Source organism: Manacus candei, unplaced genomic scaffold, assembly GCF_025592945.1.
Source record: "Manacus candei isolate 608988 ecotype Guabito, Panama unplaced genomic scaffold, ASM2559294v1 h1tg000014l, whole genome shotgun sequence".
NCBI lineage: Eukaryota > Metazoa > Chordata > Aves > Passeriformes > Pipridae > Manacus > Manacus candei.
In genome coordinates, this window is record NW_026138062.1 from 72,365,803 (window position 1) to 72,391,658 (window position 25,856).

The window sequence follows — 25,856 nt, forward strand, 5'->3', positions numbered from 1 at the left end:
ATAAAGCAAAGCAAATACACAATGTCATGGGTTGCATCTGTGACCAGTCTCAAAAACACTATGATGTATCTAATTTTGTCTCACAAAGCTCTCTGGCCTTACAGTCACCATGACAACACATTTTGACAGATACCTTGATCAGTATAAATATGTCACTCATCTACTAATTATGTTTGTGGAAATCATTTATTGAAATCAGGTTAGGCAGTAAATTAGCATTGAAAGTCAGTGTGGTAAGAAGTGGGCATGACCCAAAGAAAGGAAAGAATCCAAACATATCTGAACTGCTCACAGAGTCTAATTCCAGATTCAAACACTAATTTCACTTCTGTAAAGGACTGAAGAAGCATTCAGACTGAATATGCTCAGGTCTTGGAGTTAAAAATTTAAATTCAAGGATATAGGAGTTAAACTGTGATTTCCACAAGGTTAAGTGAAAATATACTTCAAGTTACTTTCAGGAAAGCTTTACCTTGTTGAACATTGCTGCAGCGATTTCAGCGACCGTAACAAAGAGAACATTCATGCATGGCTGAAAATGTTTTAAGATTTACATGAATGATGTGAAAAAGTGGTTGAGAAGAGAAACACTTGAACCAAACACATCTAAATTCTGACCTTCTGAGAATAGCCAGACACCTTTGGGTTATGCCTGAATGATGCTGAAAGGAATACAGAAGGTCCCCTCCTTCTCATATTGCAGAGTGTTCTTTGGCATTCTAGACTGTTACTGTTAACTTCTCAGTCTCAAATAAGCTGGGCAGCAGCTTTTGATGTACTTTTAACATAGATACATGCACAGAATTACGTCAGTATCCAATTTAGGTACAATACAGGGCACACCTTAATATAGATTTGGCTAAGTAGCCCTGACAGGGAACAAAGCAGCAGGAAACCATCAGAAGTGGCAGAAATAGTACAGCTTTCTAGAAGTTTAGATTCACCTGAAGACTAACTGAAATCAATGCTGACTGTTTCAGTTGGCATACCATTCCCATGCAAAACAAACAAAAAAGTAGTTTCCTAGTAACTTTATATACCATAGCCAACAAGTTGCTGCCCAGTCAATGTCACTTATTTCCTCCAAATTATGAAATGCTGAAGAAAGCTGTCATGCTTCTCCATAAGAACTTCTGCCAGCCCAAACACCACAGTTACTAATCAAAGGATTCTCAACAAAACCACTTCTCCTTTTCTTTATCTGTTGTTTTCAAAACAAATTTCTCTATCCCATTCCAGACAACCCATTCTGACCCCAAAGAGAATGTTCAGTTCTGTCCCCTGAGTTCAGCAGTTCTCACCCAGTTCAGTCTATCAGTTCTTCCAGCTCCCCATTGCTCCTCACACAATTATATCCACAGCTGCCAGTTCCCAGAAGAGACAGTATCCAAACCTCTCATCTATGAAAACCTTGCTCATATAAGTAGCTCTATACAGGAAGATAAAACTAGGATACCAGACGTCAAGAAAGAAGTGAAACTGCAACTAACTTTAAAAATACATATACTCTCAAACTACATAAGATCTTAATAGCATTTAGCATCATGACAGCATGGCAAAGTTAGTCAATTAGAAGAAATAGGTCTCTGTTAAGTACCAGACACTGTAAAAGAAACTTTTCAGACCTACACAGAAATGTTAGTAAGGTTGGTATCTTGGAGGAAACAAAACCACAGACTTCCTACTGTTTAAGAACAAAGTATGACAATCATGAGCAGCACAGAAAATGTCACTGAGGTTCTACATGGGAAGAACCCTAAGTGTGTCAAGCAACTCAATATCAGTGGGAAAATGGCTTCAAACTACCAGGGGCTAAAACCAACAAGGTATACTTAGAAACAAATGCTCACCTTGAAAATTTAATGCAGAAAGGAAAAGGTTTAAGTAATCAGATTGCATGGTAAGTGATTCCCAGAAAGCTTTTCAGCCCATCCTGTGAGAACCTGCATGCTGGGGCATAGCTATGGTTCTTGCTGTCAGGGTGTATTCTCATGGAAATTTCTAACTGAATCACTCAGTGGGCACATTTACATGGCAAAAAGCTGTAGAAAAATCTCCCAAAGCCAGAGGAAAGTTATACTGCCAAAACTGTTAAGTCCTAAGTGGGTTTCCAAATAAAATTCAGTTGCTCTATTGGGTGCCACTTGAATGAGTCAACAATCAACTAAGGCATTAGTTAAAAAAGGCCTTTTTAATATGGAAAAGTATCTTTCAGTTTCTGAAACAGCAATCCCCTTGAGAACAAACTGAAAGGTGAGACTTGTCAAAGGCTTTGTCCAGTTTCAGCCCAGTGCCTTTCATATGTTTAGAGATGCAGTCTACTGTTGCTGCATATCAAGTTTGAAGCTTTAATGTGGTTTTCATCAGTTGCACAGAGCAAAAGAAACATTTCTTTGGACTTCAGACAGCTTTTTAACATTTTCTGTGTTGTGACTAACCTTCTAACATACAAGCCCATTCACGGACCACTTTCACTCCCTCTCTTGTTAACCTCATCTCACGCCTTTTCCCTCAGAAGTTTGCCTGTTTGAGTACATGAAAAGGTCTCAGAAGGTAAGTTTAAAATGAACTTCCTTCAGTGAAGGGCTGTTGTGGAGGTTGCAATTGATTTCATACAGCAATGGGACTTTGGAGGCCCACTGTTATTTCATAATGATCTTCATTATTTGTTTTGATCTGTAGATTTCTCCAAGTATTTTATAAAACTAAGGCAAAAACACATATTTTTTCCAAAAGACAAACATCTTGGGTGTATGGTTGACATATTGTTAATGGTGACTTTATAAAACAAAAAAACAAACACAAGAACTACGATAAGAGGAAGTATGCACAACCTTGTTTGTGATGAATGCTACAAGACACGAGTTGCAAATGCATGCTGGACTAAATCCTTCTCTAAAAATAACAGTAAATCTGTTATGAATCTTGTAAATTATGTAAATCTGACATGAATCTTGAATCTTAAGGAATTCAGTTACTTAAACTCATGAAAATATTCCAGAATATGATTTGAACATTATTAAACAGTTGTTAAAGGATTGGACTTCCTGCCTTTTACATCTAACAGATATGTTATCCAAGAATATTTTCTCTTTGGCTACTTGAATAGTAAGAGCTTTTAATATCTTATAAAGAACTACCAGCTGCTACAACCTAACATGAACAACTCCCTCGGCATGCTGAAATTCCCCCTTAAAGACCACAAACACAGACTTCCATTGAGTCCTTGTCCATGTGATACTGTGCTTCTCTCTGTGATGTTTCATGTGCAATGTGATATTACTTTGAATGTATTAACCAGGCTGCCTATTTGTCATGTTTTATTAAGATAGCAAGGTTGTGTTTGGAGGGATGGCTCCTAAGAGATGCAAGATGTAGCCATACTTGAAGCCTAATTCGATGTTTGGTAAGGGGACAATATTTGTGATGAATGCACATTCCAACCTCCCATATCATGACAAGTGTCAAAATCTCTGATTTCCTGTTAAATAAAAAGGTTCCTATGCAACATCACCATATTTTCTACTTAAATGTACATATTTAAATGCTTATTTACAACCTTTTCTTTCCATCTATAAAAGAATATTTTCCACCCATTAGAGTTGTGCAACTGGCCTTACATTCTGCCTAATACTCCATTTGATTACAACTTGGTCCTTTATAGTCCTTTGTTTTCTGTTTAAATGCTTTGTTGCTATTTAAATTTTCCATTTACACAACATAAAGTCTGGCAAACAACACCAAGAATAAACATATACGGAATATACGAATAGAGTAGTATCCATCATCCTCTCGAGAACAAATAAAATCCACTGCCAAACCTTCTTGATACTCATAGCAGTAGTTGAAAAAAAAAACCAAAACAAAACACCTATCTACCATGAAAAGAATTTCTCATGCAGATTATTTCCCAGTCAAACAGGGTAGGTGGATAATAGCACTGAAAACAGGGAGCGAAAACGGGACTAAGTTTTAAATAGCATAAACGATAGCAGCATATAGACAAGGTAGCTTTAATCAGTCAGCCAGCACTAGAGAATTTTAAAACCTGGCAGTTAGCAGTGTTTTCCTTAGCTTGTGGTATTTGAAGGACATTGATATGCACATCAAACAGAATTCAGGACATGCATTGTGGAAGTGCCAGTTGAAGCTTTATGTGTAAGCTAAAGTTGGAATTCAATCCCTTTATCATACACAGACATACAGACTCTCTCCTATCAACCTTCCACTCATTTTGAATGAATAACAAATTTTCTGAGGATTTACAGATAAACTTGTTCATTAAAAGCTAGTCTCTAAACCAAAAAGTGTCACATACTCCACACCACAGATTTAGCATAGGTCAAATGATATACTGATCTTGCAATGCTCATTTTATTTTATTATTCATAAAATTATAAAATGCTAAATTTCTTTAAGCGGTCATACTAAAAACAAAAAAATCCTCTTTTTCCACTGAAGGAGGGTATGAACAAATATAGATTCCCAAATATTGACCTTTATTTTCTTGTCTTATACCTGCTTTAACCTTTCCACCACTTTCTTCATTTTCCTTCCAATCTGCAGAAATGTGCATGTATGAGCATACATACATGTGCCCAAATAACATCTTCCTTCTGCTTTTTGTAGCCACACTACCTCACTTGAAACTATTTCACCCAAATCCTTTTATCTTCCTGCAGCGTGGCCCTCATTGAGATAATCATATTTTGCCATAATTTTTAATAGCTAGAAGTTCACCATACAGCAGAAGTGATTGTGTAATCTCTTCTGCAGGAGAGAATCACAAAGGCTATCTCCCAGTGATCTAAGGTGAAATAGCAAAATTGGATGTCCTTCTAAAATAAACTCCTGAAAGCAAGTTGATAAGAGCAGTTGTATCATTGAAAATGGAAGAAGACAACCATTTTGAAAGATATTTCTCTGTGTACAACCTGTAAAACAACATTGTCTTCCTGAAGAGAAAACTGCTGATTAGAGGATGACAGGGAAAGACTTAATATATCTGTTCAAGTGGCTTTGTTGGGCTGTTTTCACATGCTTATGATGAAATAACATGTTTCTCCTTGCATGGGAATTGCAGGATATCTTCCTGCAGTGGTACATGCTAATGAGAAAAAAATGGAAGTCCTGGAAAATGAAGCAAGACTCCTTAGCACAAGCACCTAGTTACCAAATCTGCCAAGCGCACTTTAAATCACCATATGCAGCCTTTGTAGAAAAGCTGGTCTGTGCCAAAAATTGTAAACTAAAGCCAGTTGCTTCCCATTTCATATTTTTTTACATTTGAAATATTGGTAAACATCCTAATGGTTTTTTAATACTACCTGAGAGGAAAGAGTGGGTGAAAAATGTAATGCAACAAACTTCTCGGAAGAAAGGTAAGAAAGATTTGGAAACAGACTTATGATGAACGCTTTAAAGATGAAAGATGATTACTTCTGGCTAAGTTCTGAATACTTCAACTGCCATAAAAGGGAACAATACACCTCTGGCAAATATGCTGGGGAAGATGTGACTAATTGAAAGGGTTTACCTCCAGAAATAAATTTAGGACGTTGCAGTGCTTTGAAGATAAGAAATCCCCTCACAGTTGTAGGTACAGTTGATCCCTGGTGGGGGGGACTTGCAGCCCAAGATGTGGAGGGGGAATGGTGTCTCCTGCCAAAGTGTGTAGAGAGGGTGGAGGCTGGTCCTGCTGGTACCAGGCTCTGGGATGGAATTCCTCTTCACAGGCACAGGCCAGTACCCCTCCTGCAAGGATGACTGACAGACAACACCTACTTCTAGGAAAACACTCTACAAGATCCAGCATACTAAGAGTCTTTTTTAAAAAATATATTTAGTGAGTCTTTCATGACTCTTTTAAGCAGCCACAGGATTTCAGTCAGGACTGGAGAGCAGGGGTTTTTTATATGTACCTAAAACTTCACTCCTTTCCCAAAGGTGACAGTTGTTTGCATCACAGCCAACAAGAGCCACAAGTGCTTAAACAAATACAAAGCTGTCTTTAGTCTTTTGTCCTTTGAAAAGGAGGTATAAATATCTGAATTTGTTTCTGTCCTTTACCTTAGACACTTGTTTTTGTAGCTGTTTGTACCATCATGCAGTATAAAACTGGTGAAAAGCTAAGGAATCATTTGGATGGAAGGCATGATACAATTGTAGGAAATTATTGTCTTTGTTTCCCAAATGTCACATAATCAATGAGAGGAGAAATTGTTTCTTTGAGAAATATTAGTGCTTCTAAAAGATCAACGCTCATGAAAGAGAATAGCTGAACAACACCATAGCTATCCTAAATATTTTTTAACTTCCTGAGACAATGATTCTTGAATGTATTCTATGAACACATTTTTTTATGCATCTCAACAGAAGAGACGGGATGGGAAAGGGAGGCTTTGCCTGATACTGTTTTGCTAACTCATGTGCCCCATTTCTGTTTGCCAGCTCTGGGGTGCTGGCACTCCCGGCCGGAGTATGGAATGGGGAAAAACCCGGACTAGATTTTGGCTGGAGTACGAAATTGGGGAAAACTCAGACTGGATTTTATCCAGAGTACAGAATGGATTTAAAAAAAAAAAAAAAAAGAGAGTTGGACTTTATGATCTCAGAAGTCCTTTCCAACCTGGCTGATTCTATGATATTATTAAAGAAAAATAGAGGTTTTTTTAAAAAACAGACCAGATTTAGGTCTGATAAACCAGTTCCACTGCAGGAATGGTCTTTCAGGAATGACCTTTTAATGATCTTGGATAGAGTCTATACACCTTCAACCAATAATATGTTTTGATGATTTTGTAAGAAAATAGCTTGAGACAGTTCTTTAAGTTTTATGCACTGGAACACCTTCCCATTGCTAGATATTGCAGTACTTTCATATCATTACTTTTTTAACAATGCTAAAACGGAATTAAAACCAAGCCAACTCAAGCTTCATTTTCATAAAATGGAAAACTCTGCATGAGTGTTCCCTTTACCTTTGTGAACCTGCTGATGATCCGACCAACTGGATTAGTTACAAAATGCTGCAGGGGAAGGTGCAGCACGTTGTCCAACAGCTGACCATGCATAGCCCGGGAAGCAGACAGGGATCCCCTGGTGAGCACATAAGCACCACAGCAAACGAGCAGGCCTTGGGAATGGATAAATTGAAAGACAGTATGAATGGCTGGGTTGGGAAAAGGGATGGAGCTTGTTCCTGTCACTGTTTTCTACCACAGCGACCAATCCCATAGTTGTGCTTCCTCTCTTAGTTTTACAAATGTACATATTTCATTTTGTTGATACATCTTACTACTTCCTAAGTATGATTTTCCTGCAGTTAAGTCTCTTCTGCTAGCACACCACTTCACATCCATATGAATCCCCATCTCAACGAGATGCCAACAGAGCTTCATTAAGTTACATGTGTATGTTCCAAGAATTCACAGAAATATCATCAAATTAATCAGCATTTTCTTCCACACATCTGTAATATGCCTCCTGCTCTCCCCAAGTTTAACTGTGTAGCACACCACGAAACAATCAGCACTATTTCTTTACTGACACATATTCAGGCAGATCAAATTTGGCAAACAGTGAGAAAAGAGTCATAAATGCTCATCCTTGCCTTGAATAAATCCCAGAAGCCCATAGATACAAAGCTTATAGTTCCGTGACTGTTTCCATTCCGTGAAATCACTAACTTGTGCTGTTTCTGCAATCCAGGTGCTAAGCCACAGATTTTGTCCAATGCCTAGTGCATTCTGGCCTACATAAGCAGCTATGGTCAACCACATCCATCGCCAGCTGAAGGCTTGGAGGTATTTCAAGACAACTGACATTTTCATCTAAAAGAAAAGAACACATGAAAAAGAGAAGATACTCGTAAAATCATAAACAAAACCCTCACCTTGAAAGAACAAACTACTCATAAAATCACCATCATTCTAGAAGGCAAATACACATTATATAATGGGAATTGGATACATTAAATTCTGAATAAATCTAAATAATTTCTTAATTAAATCTGATAAATTAGGTATATAAAATTGTACTGTGAAAAGGATTTCCTCTCCCACTAGACTCTGTTCTTTAATGATACATATCATAGGCAGTCTTGGCTCCTGTAGTGCAAAACTACAGACGTTAGTTACTGTGCTGTAAACTAGACCAGGCATTCACAGTGTCTTTGATACTCCATTGAAATGTCTCAAGTTTTCAGCTGTCAAATGTTTACCCTACAGCAAATGTGAGGAGTAAGTTATCTTACTTATTTGTTTGGGATAGTTGCATGCACACAGTTATTTCAAAGTAACTGAATCTGTAATTTGCTTATCCCATGCAGAGTGCTTTGGAATAGTTTTGCTTATTTGTTTGGCTGAGATCACTCAAAAAGGGTGATCTAAAGAAATGAAATACATTTACTGTGGCTTCGATAAATCACATTAAACTTGAAGTATTCACTGATAACTTAAAATATTAATTTAAACTGAGCTTTATATAGTTTAGTTCACTTCCAAGATAAGATCAGATTGAAGACTATATAGAAATTGTTTCACTTACATAAACCAAGACAAAGATCAGATGAAGTAGTAACTCTGAGATAGAACACTTTATAACTATATAATTTTGTCTCTTTAATTCTTATTTAATCTCAGAAACCTTTAAGACTTCTCCTAAAGTATCTTTACCTTCAGATCACTAGGACATTTATTTGATTACTGTATAACTAGAGGCAGCCAATAATGCTGGATAAAAGCTGTTTGCCCTGGATAAACAGGACAATAACTGCTGTGCTGTTCCCATCCTTCAAAGGAATGACTTTACTGTAGGAGAGTCAAACTTTACATTCACCAGCAACACAATCAATATTTGAAAATTTGCCAGTCTTGTAATATCAGATTTGCTTAGGGCAAAGGAGAAGCATCCAAAGTCTGCAGCAGAAATGTGTATAGTGTCCTCTAGCCTTTAAGAAGGCTGTTGTGTTAACTACCTTAAGTCACCAGGTGACCAATTAACTGATTTTAGAAATGCCCCCTGAAAAAATCCTCATCATGGCACATTTTGAAATATTTGCTTCTAGAACCTTTTTCTCTGCAAAATATATAATTTTAAATCTCACTGAAGCATAGGCAAACTTAAAAAGAGTGACTTTGGAACACAGTTAAATCATATTGTGGATGGTAGGTGACAAGACATGAGCAGAGATTATCAGTATTTCAATGTAAACTGCTCTCATCCAGCACAAATAGCTGCAGGGACAGAGCCCAAGTTTTGGAAAACACACAAAGATATGTGCTCACACAAAGTCATGGACAGACACACAAAGTCATGGATACACATGGATATGTATGAAGGAACACAAACACGTGCCCACATTCACATGACCAAAATTACAGACACTCACACAGATAGATGCACAAACACAAATTCCATCCAGAAAGGCAACAGACTGTTGGGACCCACCACATAAGAATTCTGAACAAATTTTACTTGGCCCAAAATCTCAGAACAGTGGAAAACTGTGGTTTCTTTTGTATACCAATAACTAATAGAAACCAAACAAAAACAAATAAAAAACACAAAGAAACAAAAAAATCCAAATCTCACCAAATTCCAGCAAAACCAACCAAAAACCAGGAAAAAAACCAAACCAGAAATAAAACCAAAATTAGAGGATGAGACACTTGTTCTTCCCATTTCTATAATATTTCTAATGGTTGCCCCAAGAGAATTGGTTTCTTAGGGACCTCTATGTATGTGTCAGCCTGCACAGTTCCTTCCTTTATCATTCTTCCTTTTAGTATCAAAAAGAATTATTTGCTTTGCCTTTGGTTGTGGTTTCTCAGAGGAAAACTGAATCTCATGCTAAATCTACTGCCCAACACACAGATCAATAAATGTGATGTGGCCAATGACACTGATGTGGAGGGGCTGAAGGAGCCCAGCCAGAGATGCAGCAGAAATGGGAAAACTGTGGCAGGACTGGGGAAACTGTGGAAGAAATGGGAAAATGTGTCAGGACACAGCAGGTACCACAGGGTGAGTTTCAGTGCTTGGGCAGACATCACTGCCCCTGCAATCAGTCCTGACCTTTCCTGGGGAAAAGGCAGAGCACTAGAGGCAAGCAGCTCCTGGGTTTGATCCATGGCATCACCTTGACCTAAACTGTCCAGCCTTCACTGGGACAGCAGACAAGATTAAATATTAGAGAAAATTAATAAAATCCCTGGTTTAATTGGCAGCTACTACCGATATTAAATAGATCCTCTGAAAGAATAGTGTTTCTGAATCACTAAGGTTGAAATGTAATTGAAAATGTGCTTATGAGAAACATTTTTTGCAAAGCCGGTGAAACTGTGAGGATTAGGTTGAAGTATCCGATGTGATCAATATCTTGCAATCACATTAAGTCCTCGGGCAACAGGGACCCTCATTCCTTCCCATTTTCTGTTTTCTGTTTCTAGGCACCATCATAGGCAATCAGACATGAACAGAAAATGAATTTGCTACAAGCTGGTAGCATTGTAAGTGGCTTTGATATAAGTGGAACAAGGGTCGGTAACTTCTAAGCTCCAGTAGCCTGATAAGAATATTAAGTCTACCATTTATCCCCAATGAGTGCTTGATTAGCCATATAGTGCTCTGCTGACAGAGTTCACTAAAAATACATTATGCTAATAACACTTGAGTGCCAGCAAAACTGGGGAAACCCAAGTCTTAACACAAAGAATGAGTCATTATGGTATTTACCTGGCAGACACAGTTATAGGCAAAAATATGGGAGGGGGGGAGACATCTTAGTCCTGTTTGCAGACATGAAAAGAAACAGAGGTGACTTCTCAAAGAACATTAGGATTAAAATAAATAAAAATAAACACCCTGCGTTGTCAAGCTGGCACGTGGAAAATAAAGATTGCTTAGTTTTTCAGAGCAGGCAGCTGCTAGTGGAGATGAGTCACTTACCTGCATTTATCTTTGTCTGAGCTATGTCAAATGGCTACTCATTGGAGCCTCTTTCTGCCTGGTTTAACACCTGGAGCATTTCCTCCTTACTCTGTGCTCAGACCACAGTCGGGAATTCCCACTGCCATCCCACAGCTCCCTGCTGTTCCCAGCCCACTGCCATCACCCCTCTCAGCTGAGCTCCTGCTGACAGGGCCTTTGCTCTCTTCTCAGGGAAGGATTTGTAGTCTGTCCCTCTTCTCAGCATCAGCTACAGGTGTTGCATGTCCCAGCAGCCATCCAAACCATTCTGCAGGTGTAGGAGACAGCTGGGTGCCGAGGTTCTTTGCTGCTTCAGATTAACTCACTGAATCTGCTTCTCCCAAACGCTGAACACCCAGGTCCTCCCTACAGTTCTCCTGTCCTCTACTGCAATTAGCACCCTAATTAGCACACCTAGCAGGACTCTGGGCTGCATGCAGAAGCCAGACCCATTCTATCTGCCAGCTACTGCCCAGGCAAATTGGGGCACAGTACCTGGCCATGACTCATAGCAAGGGCAAGCAATCATTTCACAGGCCTACAACTGAGACTTGCAAAAGAGGATCAAGCTTGGAAAAAAAAACCAAACAAATGTGATTAATCTGGCCATTAGAGCTGGTCAATTTTATTTTTGTGCAAATCTTTAACTAGCCAAAAATGCTTTTTAAGTCCAGCCAAAATTAAGTCAAATTTGCCAAAGAGTTTCAAAGAACAAAATAACATTTCAAAAGGCAATAGAATGTCTCCTCAATTTCAAAAATAATTGATTTTTTAAAATCTATTTTAGAGGTGCTGTAAAAATATTTTCAAGAGTTGACGAAAGTTAAAACCAAAGTGTTTTCTTTAGAATGTGTAAAATGTTTTAGTGTACCTGAAACATACCTCTATTTTTAATGCTTGGTTTTACCCAGAAAATGGAAGAATAAAAAATAACCTGGGACCCTACTAACATTGAGAAATATTGACAGTGAGCCAAAACCCTCGGCTACTCACAGTCAACTATCACAAGCCACCAAGCTGTTTAAATGCAAAGGTACAAAGAAGCTAAGTAATCTGATCTATCGTAGCTGCTTGTACATGAAACAGAGAAAGGTCCAGGCAATGGAGAAATGCAAGAACTTCCATGCCACAATTTGTCTCGTGCTAATGTAAGTGCCTAAAATAGGTCAGATAAATCATGCCTTAAAAATGCACATTTCTTTTCACTGACTAGAGGGGAAACAGGTGACTAGTGCTGGTGTAACATTCTACCTTATCAACGTCAACAGGGGGGTGAGATGAGTTTCTGCATTTTAATAATTCACCAAAAAAAAAGAAAAATTATGTGAAAGCCCCAAACCAGGAGGCCAGAAGCTGGAACAACTGAACAATGGAGAAGATATAAATTCTTTCTGCTTACTCTGGCATTCAATGTTTCATGATCATTTAGTCTCTTGTGTTTTCCCTCCTTTACTTACCTTTTCTCCCATTTAACCCTCTTGTCTTCCTTTTCTATCCATCCATCTCCTGTCTTTCTTTCTTGAAACCTCACACCTTGATAGCTGTTTTTTAGAAGCTACTGTTGACAGTGTCCACCTGTTTCTGTCATCTGCTGGCTATCTTTCACCACCACTGGGAAATGAAAGAGAACACTTGAAAAACCAGGAGCATTATGGGAATTGCCCCGACCAGGCAAACTGTATCCTCAGTAGGAAATTACATTAGATGTGGCTCCAAGCAAGGATTGCTCTGTTTTTTCAGACTTTAACCCTGAAATGCCACTTTCATTACCCTCCATTTTTAAATTTATTTTCTGGACTCATATCTCCCTTTGAAGTATTGCTATGAAATCAAGTATTCCTGGAACCCTAATCTCATTTTGTGTCTTGCCCTTCAAAGACCTACTGTGAATTCTAGATGCAATATTTTATGTTTTATATTCATCTGGTTCCCTTACAAGCAAGATATCCTTAGTGGGGCCTTAGAAGACTTTTCTCTTGGTCCAAATCTGGCACATGATTTCACCATTGATTTCCACGTTAATGGGACAGTGAGCAGATTAGAAAAACACAACCCCTATACCTAAGCAGAAAAGAGTTTTGTGTAGAGTTAGTTAAAAACAAATTTAACATTCTTTTGCATTATATATGTGTATGTACAGTTATATATATATACATATATATACTGCATCTACCTCTTAAATTTCATTTCACTTTCAGATAGAGCTTTTTGATTGTGCCAACTGCACCCTACAGAAATACAGTAATACAAAAATGAAAGGCAATCTGTATTCTAGCTGCAAAAAATCATGTATTTGACTTCACCTCTGAAGAGAGAGAGAGCAAAGCCTGTATCACCTCACTTCATAAAAACAGTTTACAGGCACCAGACAACTAAATAGAAAATATCATTCCAAAGTAACTCACCATGCTCCTGGATGACTGAACTGCTGATCACTTTGTCTGGCTGTATGGAAAGTTAATGCAAGCTGAAAGTTTTCAATTTATAGCAAATAGTGTACTTAAGCAGCAGAAAATTATATACTTACTGTTTCACTCCAACTGTGTATGATATATGGAGTCTAGTGGAAAAAGAGAAATAAAACCAGGTAGTAAATAATCAAACCATTCTCTTCATTAGCCTTGGTATATATTCTACAGTTTTGCAAGCAATAAGAAACCACATGCAATGCTAATGCCTTTTGTTTTCTACTGTCCTTTATTTTTTGCCATTTATATTTTCAATATTTCCCCTTTTTCCTTATTGTTCCTTTTTTCTCCCCCTTCTGGGATTTTGAAATTGTGATTCATCAAATTTACTGTCATGTTTAGGCACACTTTAGTTTATAAAGTTAATTATCCATCACTGTAAACATGTCAGTGTAAGTTCTCCAGTTAATCATACAAAGTTCTATCCTGTTAACCTGATAGATTCTCAATTAATGCCAGGAATATAGGACAGGGCAGAAGGTTTTGCTGAGCACCTCTGAACCTGATTTTTGGCAGTGGAAAGGTACACATGCAAACTACATTTGAGACAAAAGATTTATGATCAGGTAAAATCCTGCCACTGATACCTAAGAATTTCATCATGGTAAGACAACAGAGACTTCAGTAGATACTAAACATGAAGCAAATTAAAGACACTGCAAAATGAGGTTTTATGAAAGCAAACCATCATTCTACCTTGAGGTTTACATCTAAAGTTACTTTTACGGAAATTTGGGACTTTGGCCCCTTTTTTTGATTATTTAAAATCTCTTATCTTCTGTCTTTTTCATATTCTATGCTGTGCTCTTGGCAATAGCAGTGAGCCATGTTAGACTCAGAAACCGTAATTAGTATCTGTTCATACAAATGTTCCGGCCTGTTTTTTCTCATTACTCAAACTCCATACACAAGACATGTTTAGAAGCATAAATTGTTTCCCTACTGCGCTTCTAATTAACACTTCCATTAGGACCCAGGCAGAGAGCATGGAACATACTGAAAGAAAATGCTGTTTACAGAAACGGTGATAAAATGTATACAAATATGTCCTGCAAAGTGCAATCAAGCCAGCTTGTGTGACATGTGGATGTGCTTCTCTGTATGTAGGCACAAACAGATGTGCTACACTCACATGCAAGACTAATTTGTTCATTAACATTAAAAAAAACCCTAGATGAATAACAGTCCATTAATTTTTATAATTACTTCTTGCATGCCCATATCATTGCTCAGTTTAGTTTCTGAAGCCCTTGGTAGCTTCAAATTGGCTCCCTGGCATGATCATACTGGATACTTGAGTTGTCTTCCATTGGCTAGTATATTAGATTTACTTGGGAAATCAAATAAAAATCAACAGTTTAGTTTTTTTCTTTTCCATCTTTAAAGGCAGAACGGATTATCAAATGGCTTACTAGGCATCATAAATAGTTCTGGATTTCTAGAAGAATTGATTTATGCCTTTGAATAAAAACATGCATAATCTTTTCAATTTTGCATATGATCAATACAAAGCCAAGTGGAAAAAACCTCCAAGCGCTGTAACTGAATTTCACCTCCATAAATCCCGTTGGGAGGAGAGTCAGTCCACAAGGAAAGAGATTAAACAAATAGTCTTGTGACCTAAAGTGCAATAGGATTTGCACTGTGAGAGTCAGTTTGAAAGCCCGACAATTAGCTGCAACTCAGGTTTGTTGATAGGGGGATATTGCTTTTGTTTTTAATTACATTTTATTGAACAACCAAATGATAAGCATCAAAAGACAGGATTGTCTTGGATCATCAAAGATGGGGTGGGGGAGGTTGTTTGTTCTGTGAATTCGGGCAAACTAAAAGAGCTTTTTCCTGTGTTTACCTGAGTAATTAATGAAAGACCAAATTGCTTTTGAGCCAGCAGGCTGCAGTTAATTGGAGTTATGTGCATTCAGTGAACTTAGTGATTTGGCTTAAAAAGGATTTACAGTGTAGGTGACAACCCTTTTCAGGGAAATATAGCAGCAAAAGCTGAATTTAGAAGACAGCTTTCAGATGATGCAATTTATGTGGAAAGCTTTCTCTTTCAGTTAAAGTTTGAAAGTGGAAAAAGTACTGGGTAAACTGAGCAAAATGCTTGGAAAAGTTTAGTTAAATAATAAGTTTTAAAAGTGGAATACAGACATTCAGCCTACTGCTAAAATCTTTTTGACTGGCAAGATCAGTGACTTCAGAGAAGTTTGCCAGTCTACCCTAAGGAAAATTATGTTTGTAGGGACAGACTTGTTCTAGTTTCTAAAGTTATTACCATGCCTATTTTTCTAATATATCTCACTAAGGACTGGAGACACACCATGATGCTCTTTATCAGATGTAATAGCATCTAATAATCTACTATTATTTTCAAATAATAATAAGACAATTTGCTTTTAAGTATATTATTCAAAATGTCAAGAATTATCTGCATTGGTAATTCTTTTCCAGTAGAAATGTGGATGAACTGTATTGGTATTTCCAAATACTTTCAAGCATCAAGTGTAATCAAAACAGTATGTGAAATATCATTGTCATCACTGGGTTAGAGACCAGGCCTGGATGTCTTTACCCTGAGCTCTGCTACTGGAATATCTACAAGACTTTCTGGGAGGTAGTAAGATATTTCAACAGTTTTATTTTTAGACTATCTGTTGGGACTAAAATTGTGCAGTACATTAGAAAAATACTTTCAGCCTCAAGTGCTGTGGCTGTCTGCAAAGCCTGAAGTATAATCTATGTTTAAGTTGCTATGGGCTAGTTTCCCAGTTGCTTCCTTTCTCATTTGGTAAACCTAAGAGTTCCATTACATTTTAATATGCAGTTCATGAATTAACAGAAAAGGCTGGAATTTTCATAGGACTATAACTGTTTTTAGCAGTATATTGATATCAGTTTTAGTGTGTACTATATTATTATTTACAAAGTAGGTTCAAAAATTACATTTACAAAAAAGATTTAATTGAATAATTTATTGAATTGAGGGGTTTTTTTATTATTTAGAACTAATATATGGTAGTATTATTCTTCCTGTGAATATATTATTTCTCAATATAACACTTCTGCAGAATCTGTTGAATGCAGGCTTCTGAGTTAATGCAGGAACATACATACACAAAGGAATTTTTCACTTTTCATGATCCAAAATCAGTATTAAAAGCAATTACAAATGAGGGGAGGGAAGGGAAGGGGAGGAGAGGGCAGGAGGACATAACATATGGATGATTAATTCTAGGCACAGAATCCAGCTAACAGGCTCCTTTTCTTATATGGCTTGTACAGGCCTGCATAGATAATTCAGATATCATAATGCCAAGTCACATAATAAATAAAGTCCCAGTTATACTCATCACCTCATATTTTGGCCAGTGCAACATTTGGTCTCATTCCATCCTATGGGATCATTTGCATGTAAAACAAGCCAGAAAGTTTTGCAAAGGAGAAATTGTTCCTGGGGTGAAAGATATGCAGAGCCTCAGATATGTGCCAAGCCCAGAGTTCCTTTAAAGGCATAACAATATGAGAAGTTACTCTTAAAGTGATTTGGGGATAAATTATGTTTGTTGCTACCTGGTTTGTAACATAGAAACAAGAGGCACAAGGAGTTTCTCTCACACTCACCTAAAGATCCTAGGACATAATTTTCCTGCGTATCTCCACAGAAAGCAAATGATGCTTTCTCAGTTATATCTAGAATGAGAAAACTCATGGAAAAGATCTTTTCAGTTCACTAGGCAGTACAAGTGTAAAGAATTCTGTGTATTTTCTGCACACTGAAAAAAGAAAACAGGAAATATATCTTTTCATTGCATTAACAAGCCCCTGGTAGCAATAGGATTGATCCACAAGAACTGCATTACACAGGATGACTTGTAAGCAACCTGCCACCTGATGGAATTTGCAACCACATATTGGGTATGAGGGACATTCCCTATCATGAGGAATCTCACCAAGGGCAGTGAGTGTCCAGAATTCACCAGGTGCCAGGGACCAACTTAATCCAGTCCCCTCAAATATCCTGAAGCATTCTTTGGAAGCTGTTCCCTTGTCTTCCAAATCGTGAAATATTTGAGGGACAAAGAAGGAGATGCAAGAATGACAATGAACATACTGATAGCACTGTTGTCAGGGTAGGATTCAAGTCCCTGCCCCATCAAAGATAATTGGTTTTTAAAATGTACAAAGGATTCAGTAAGACAGACCACAAATCAGAATATGTTGCAATATGGTGATCAGCAAACACCATCCAGTGTAGAAACGTGCTTGAGTAACTGCAAAAATAATTTACAAGTAAGTTCTATAACAGGTGAACTATTGGCTAAAAAGAAGAGACTGCACTCACCTCAGCTTTGCTTTCTGCAGATTTGGAATTGGTTTGAGGCTGCTTTCCAGATCAATTCCTCAAGTGATCCCCACAAAGAAATGTCTACATTTACAACTCTTGAGCTAGAAAGGGATCAATACTTCCCTCTGTTTCCCTTTATATTTGCAAGTATATGTCTCCATATTTTTCCAATGACAAAAGCTGTTTCTAAATCCCTCACATCAAGGATATCCAATTTTTATTTTTACTTTTATTTTTTGACCATATAACTGAGTTTCCTGAAATCTAGTAGAATGTAGAGGAAGAATGTTCATTCTTAGAAGCAAATTCTCAAATAATTTTTAATGTGTTATTATAGTACTCTATATACAAGGTTGTAACAAACCAAATATTTAAAACCATGAAAATCTCTCATTTTTAATGGGAATTTTTAAAATTAAATCAATGCATTCGAAGGAGGTTGTAAGGAGAGGAAAGCAGCCTGAAGCCCAAAGCTAGGAATCTACTAATTAAGATATGCAATAAAAATGTTAACCAAGTAAACTTAGGGAGGATGGGGGAAAGTGATTACATAATCCTCTTGGCACCGTATAATGTCTCAGTGCTCTCACACAGGAAAATAATGAGTAGGTAAACAAGAGAGAAAAAAAGCCAGGTCCTTTGATTGTGGGCCAAAGAAGAAACTACTCCAATTGGCTTCTCTAACCAACATGAGCAGTTCAAGGAGGAAACTTTGAGATCTAAGAGCTCTCTCTAGTGTGCCAGCATGGGGACAGCTAACAGAGACTAACAAAGGAGCCTGAGAAACTGGAGTGTTTAAGATGGTTTTCATTGAGTATGGCCAGAGCAATGTCTTTTGTTATTCTGTTTTTTATAACTCTATTCCATCATTGCAAAACTATAAGTAAACAGGATATTTGATTCTGTGTTCTGTATTATAGATGTTTCACTGCTAACCAACAGGGAGATACTTCACTCAGACTTGCATGGATCCTTAAAGCGAGGGCTTTGGGACTATGACTGTCTGTAGCCTTGTTGCCCGGTAAGGCTTTGTGCCAGGGTAATAACACAGAATTTGACACCTATCAGGCTCTATCTGAACTTCTTTTGGCCTAAATGGAGCCATATTTAGTCTTGTTTAGTGGTAACAACAATTATCTAATAATCCAATGACTATTACCTACTTTGTTTTAGCTTGTGAACAACTGTATGGGGTGATGCCAAGCAGGTACTCAGTGCAGAATGAGCTATTTGTCACTCTGCAATAAAACAAACAGTAGAGGAATATGGGCATGGGGTGATAGAGGGGTGTTGAAACTATGGGCACAGGATGACACCAGGGGCCACAGGGCTATAAACATGTCACCAATGATCAGTTAACTGTCCTTAAAGGAATGCAACCATGTGAGCAGGGTAAAGATAGCTTTAAGGATAACAAAGAGAATAATGACCAGGTCTCTAACACAAGCTAAATGTACAGTAATGTGGAAATGTGAGCCAGTGAAGAAGCAGTAGCACAGCATAGATCATATAGAACATATAAAATTACTCCAGACAAACCCAAAAGTGAGGAGGAAGGAAACATACATTGGCATTGAAGTTCTATCCAAAAAGAACTATTCTGCTGATGACTGGTTGTAATCCTTTTCTCCTACCCTTAACCAATACCTGAATCTTATGACCCAGAAACACAGTGGAAGTATGACAGTAATACCAGAGACTCATGGAGATACTTGACTCTTTATGCATACCAATCTCAACCATATCTAATTTGAATCAAAAGTGTCAATACAATGGATTAATGGCTATTCTCTGATCAATCTGCTAAGACTTTGATTAGAATAACAATAAAATCTCTGTGTATGATATGTTCTTATTTTCCATGTTAGAAAATGTTAAGTGTAGCAAACAGGTGAGAATAAATGCAACTTACTCTGTAACTTGGCTGCAACAAACTGGCAGCACTTGCAGGATGCACAATACCTCAGTGCATTTCTCAGGTGTTTCAAAGAGGTGAGAAGATGCATCTCCACCAAGATGTTGAGTTGTTTTAGGAGATAAAAATGATATGTAAGTCCATACACACAGAGAAGGCATCTTCCCAAATTACCCATGAATCCCCTGGTTTGGAAGCAGAATAACAATGAAAAAAACAATTCAGGATTGTCTCAACTTCATACTAGATTTCAATTGCTATCATTGGCATCCGCAGCTCTAAGCATGATGCTGGGCTGAGAATTATTTAGAACCATCCATCTGTCTGTCACAAATATATAAACTCATAAAATGCTTGCCAAATTGTACAATCATGTATTTCAGAGCACTTATTATTTTTGAATAAAATCTAGTTTGTGACTAGAAAGCAAAACAGTGAGTTACAGCAACCGGTTAATTTCTGGCAAAACAAAAATAATTGGTACTAATTTTGATAATATTCTCTTGTTACATCACTAACACTGTAGCATTAAACTTCCTGACCTGAATTTTTTTTCATTATGTTTATATTGAATTATTTTGTCCAATACAAAGAATATTATGAATTAGGCTTAAAGATATCATTCAGGTTAGGTGGAAGTCACTCTGTAAAGCTCAAACACTGTATTTATGAATTACCTGGCTAAAAGTGTCTGCTATTTTGGATTCTGTATCTTGATTTCAGAGAGGTTACCTGTTTGAATCATCCTAACATACCTTCCAATTCTATTACTTACTTATCAAAACAGTAATAAATGATTTGCAGTGTGCAATTTTTATTGTAACTGTGATACTACTGTAACTAATAAACATAATTATTAGGATGCGACCTCTTGCTTGGAAAAGCTCCAAAAGTATGTGCAGTTTGACTTCACACAACAAATTTAGGAGAGGGGCCAGGGTTTTTTTTTAAGGACAATATTCATATTTACATAAAAAGGTTCACTTTGTTAAGGTGTAGTAATGCAATATCAGAAAAATAAACAAAGAATTATATTAATTGAACATGAATATATCTATATGGATGTCACTCCTCATTACTTTTTTAAATCAACATATTTTAAAGAAATTATTTAAAAAGGGAAAAAAATTAAATTTACATATTATATATATTGTAAAAAAAAGCAAGAAAATTATGATTTTTTTGTATCCAAGACAGTGATATGTGTATCTCTTCTACTGAGGTAAAAGAGGATATGTCATAAAATCTATGAAAGTAGGGAAATTAAATAAATTAAAATATTTTTTTCCTTCTTTCCCTAGATATCAAAGTTAGCTATAGTTATTGCTGTTTTATAAAGAAGACACTTTAGGAACAAAAGAGGTATCTGAATTACCTGGGTAATGACTGGTCTGGCTATTAATGCCATTCACCCTCGTGCACAAAAGCCACTCAGAAAGTGCATCTGAGCAATCTTAGTTTTGATTTTAGTCTCTTTTTCTCTCTTGGCTTTGTTTTCAATGGCAATATATACAGTTTTCTGTATACAGGTGGTGTTTTTCACATAATCTTCAAGTAGATATGGATTTCAGTACAATGCAGGTATTTCCAGACGTGAAATACAACCCCAATGGAATGCAGGTTGGGAACAAATCATGTATATCAAGGAGGAGAAGTCTGGAGAATTAGGCTATAAATACACAGAAACAATGACAAGCCTCTAACCCTTAACTGTGTAGCACTACAGCCCAATATAATAATTTATGATGTCAATAAAACTGGATGGAACATCAGCTAAAAATGCCAGTAAAAAGGAAAAAATTCTTTTCCCAAAATATCAGTGACAAAGAAAAGGTTAAACTGCAATGAACATGGCTTTGTTCCCTTTTCAATCTGGAGTTTCGAAGAAAAAAAAAAAAGAAATTTACTCTACTAGCTAGTCAGTGATGTATATAATTAAATAGAAAGGTTTTGGAGGATGTGATTTTATGGTTACAGTGGCAACTAGCACCTAGATGGTCCATATTCCTGTACTCTTCTACCATGAAAAAAAAAATTAAAAAAAAATTGAAAACAAACACGTTTGTACTGTTTAAATTCCCATTGTTCTTCCCAGGCATCTATTATCACTCAGAATCAGGGATAATCATACTCTGGAAAGCAATCTGCATGTGGCTTGACCTGTAGCACAGCAGTGGGAACCCTGTGCAGTCCCATGCAGCTCAGTTTGGCCATGCATGCTTCTCATTCTGTATATGGGGAGAGGAAAGGAAGGGTTTCAATGGCTGTCGCACTTCACAGCCTAAGCTACTTACATTTAGAAAAGTTTTCAATTTATTTTCCACCATCACTCAACTACTTTGATCCCACGCCTTTAAGGACAACAAACTTTTGAAATCTTATTTGTAGTGAGCAGAATTAGAAAGTTTTCCCTCAAGCTCACCTTGCTGTTGTTCCACCATGAGCTGAAGATGAACTGAAGGAGAAGTGCTGATATTGCCAGGGAGAATTTTCCAGCGTTCGTGTTACCAAGAAAATCTCCTCCCCTCTCTCATGCTGCACCTGGGAACTCAAGAGAAAAGGGTCAGCAAAAGTGTGACAAACTGTATAAATTTATTATCTATTCAGTACTTGTGGACACTACTTAAATTATTTGTTCTGAGTTTAGAAGTTCTCTAATTTCAAATCTTTCTCATATGAGTTTTTTAAAGGATGTAATAACATTCAAGAACGAGAAAAAAAATTCAGCCCAACAAAGTGAATTGCCATTTTTTTAAGTTTAATATCTCTTTCCCCAAAGACCTCATGTAATCTTTGACTCATCAGGAGTTCGCTTCTACTATATGCACATATGAAAGGTAGAATTAGTATTAACATTGTCAAAAAGGGAAGAAGTTGTTTTCTGTTTTCTATTGAAATGTCTGGATATAATTCCAAACAAATTTGAGAGCGATTTCTTAAAATCTCTCTCTCTCTCTATTTTTTTTTTTTTAAATTTTCATAAGCATAAGTATTTCTTTCTGCAGTATCAGAGGTGGAAAAATACAATAAAACAACACAGAACACCTCTTTATCACCTGTTCGTTTTAGGTAATGATTTACTATGCAACATATCCAAATGTAATATATTTATTTATTAACTAAATATTTCTTATTAGAATGACAGCCTCACTTTTTACATTCCTTCTCTGTTTTCCCCCTAGGTCTTCCAATCCTGACTTCTAGAAATATTAACCTTAAATCATAATCATTTCCATTCTGTGATCAGAATAGGAATACTCTGTGGTGCCAGATAGGCATACAAGAATCTACTACCTTGTCCTCCTGAATCAGTTCATTCTTTCAGAATAACAGTGGGGAAAAGCCCAGTTTTAGAAATAAGGCTGGGGAGAGGTTTTATGCTGTCAGTGTTCTGCAAGCATCTTCATAAGCCTTCACATACTCCAAGTCTTCACTGTACCTGCCAATCCATCTGCAGGAGACAGGTGTTCATCCTTCCACTTTGTTAACTACCTTGTCACAATACATCAACATTTATGTATCATTTTGTGGAGGTTTGGTTTGCACAATTTAATCTGCATTTCCACTGTGCTTGAATAGGATTGAAGAAGTACCTGTTAAAGCTACTGGATTACCTTATGTTTATAAAGCTGTTTTTAATGATTACATTTAATATTCATATTACATAGCAAATATTTCAAGTCTCTTCTCTGTTCACTACAGGTAGTAAGTTTGCAGTTTTAAACCAGGGATCATTTAGCTGCCTCCAGAGTTTAGGCAATGTTTGCATTGTATTTTCACTTGGGTAGAAAACTGGGATGGGTTGCCTGTAAGCATGGCAAGACAACCAAGCATCTAGCAGCTTTTTAATCTCACTCAGGTGCACCCAGCAAGGACAGACATGGTGTACCGTGTATAGGCCTATCTGGGAATTTAAGTGAGACCACTGAATCATTTCATCTGCATTTGAAAAGAGTCATCATATGTGAAAAATGATCAACGTGTGGCGTTTAATCCGGAGAGCTATCAGAGACCCATATAAAATGTCATGGAATCATAGAATGGTTTCAGTTGGAAAGGACCTTAAATGTCATCGTTTTTCAACCCCACTGCCATGGGTAGGGACACCTTCCACTAGACCAGGTTGCTCAGAGCCCCATCCCACTTGTCCTTGAACACTTCCAGGGATGGGTCATCCACATCTTCTCTGGGCAACCTGTTCCAGTGCCTCACTGCCTTCACAGTAAGAAATTTCTTCCTTATATCCAATCTTAACATATCCCCTTTCAGTTTGAAACCTTTCCCCCTTGTCCTGCCACTACATGACCTTGTAAAAAGTCTCTCTCCATTATTCTTGTAGGCTCCCTTCAGGTACTGAAAAGGCCACAATTAGATCACTCCAGGCTGAACAATCCCAGTTCTCTCAGCCTTTCCTCATAGGAGAGGTGCTCCATCCCTCTGGTCATCTTGGTGGCCTCCTCTGGACTTGCTCCCACAGGTCCATGTCCTCCTTGTGCTGGGGACCCCAGAGCTGGCGTCAGCACTGCAGGTGGGGTCTCACCAGAGCAGAGCAGAGGGGCAGAATCCCTCCCTCCCCTGCTGCCCACACTGCTTTGGATGCAGCCCAGGACACGATGGGTTTCTGGGCTCCCAGTGCACGTGGCTGGGTCATGTCCAGCCTCTCACCCACCAACACCCCCAAGTCCTTCCCTGTGGCTGCTGTTGATCTGCTCCTCCCCCAGCCTGTGTTGATACTCTGAATAACGGGGTGCAGTGACCTCAAGCACTCTGGTGATGTTGGTGGTCAGCACGGCACATGAGTGCACAATCCTTGCCTTGGCATCAGTATCAATTGACCAGTCTCAGACCAAAAACTTAATGTTGTTCACATGCTTTGTAGGACACCTAAGGGAGAGTTGAACCCTTTGGTCTCCCTGTAATATAAATGTTAACACTTGTAAGGGGGGTACTTTTGAATTAGATGATCAATGGAGCATAGAGGTGTGAGAACGGAATCATATTAGGATGTGAAACCAGCTAGAGTATGGCACAATGTAACTTCATGGCACAAGCTAATTGTAAGGTCCATTGTGCTTTTTAGCAAGTCAGCCTGATATCCCCTATTATCAGAGCTGAGTTCTTCCTTGGTTTTGCTACATATTGCAAGATAGATACATCTACCCTTGAAACACAATGGTAGAGGTCATACATAGGGGTGAGAAAGATGATGATGGGAGGAAGATTATGTGGGCAGAGGTCGCTCGCCCCTTGCCCTACAAGTAGGGCATGCGCAGACTGTTGCCATTAGGTAATGATTAGGCGGTGTTTGGCTGCTACTCAGGCATCACCTTATACTACGTACTGGCCCCACGTAGTGTAATGTGGAACTGATAAAAATGGGGTGTCAGAGCTGCTGAGTTGAGCGATACTCATCCTACCACCGAGCCTGTGTTGCTCCGCGGGGACGCCCGCTAAGCATGGGTACCGACCAGCTGCTGCAGATCCTGACAGCCCTGGCCTGTCTGTGTGGGTAAGCACAGTTTTTGATAGGAAGCAACTGAGAGAACAAACTTTTAAATATCCTTTTTGTGTTCCTTTAATTCCCCGTTTATGTTTGTAGTATTTTTCCTTTAGTTTCCCTTTTTACTAACCAATACCGTGTTATCCATAATATTGTGTTAAGATCCTTTTTTGGTATCCCTTTTTCACTAGTTAATACTGTATTAAATGCTGTTCGTAGTATTTGTTTTAATGCCACCCGATAAGATAGTTACTTTGTATCCTTTTTTTTTTCTTTTTAGTTTTTAATCCCTCTTGCTAAGTTTATTACTAGTATTATTATTCTCACTGTAATAAAAGATATTTTGTGTGCTTGAGTATTTTTGGCACTTGTCTTTATTCCGGACATGTATCCGAACGTACTGCTACAACACTTCCCGCTGTACCAATTAAAAATGCAAAATGAACAATTCACAAGGTTAATAAACAAAGGTGGGTTTTCTGATACAGTCTGTTATTTGTCTTAGGTAAAGTGCCTCATATATTCGACATATGTCCAGCACTACAGAAATGTGAAATATGCTGTGCCTCCCGACTTACGCTTTCATGACTGAAAGTGGAATTGGAATTATGTGAGGGGAGTTTAAGATGCTTCACCTTCAGTAAAACATACCCT

At 37.7% G+C, this 25,856-nt stretch overlaps 1 long non-coding RNA gene across 1 annotated transcript in view; it reads right to left on the bottom strand.

Moving 5' to 3' along the window:
• LOC127468172 (uncharacterized) overlaps positions 1 to 12,602 on the bottom strand; it is a 50,396-nt gene extending 37,794 nt beyond the window's left edge. The window contains exon 1 of the long non-coding RNA XR_007903433.1: positions 12,429 to 12,602. This is a non-coding gene — a long non-coding RNA (uncharacterized LOC127468172). The remainder of the gene's footprint in view (positions 1 to 12,428) is intronic.
• Between the last annotated feature and the right edge of the window lie 13,254 nt (positions 12,603 to 25,856).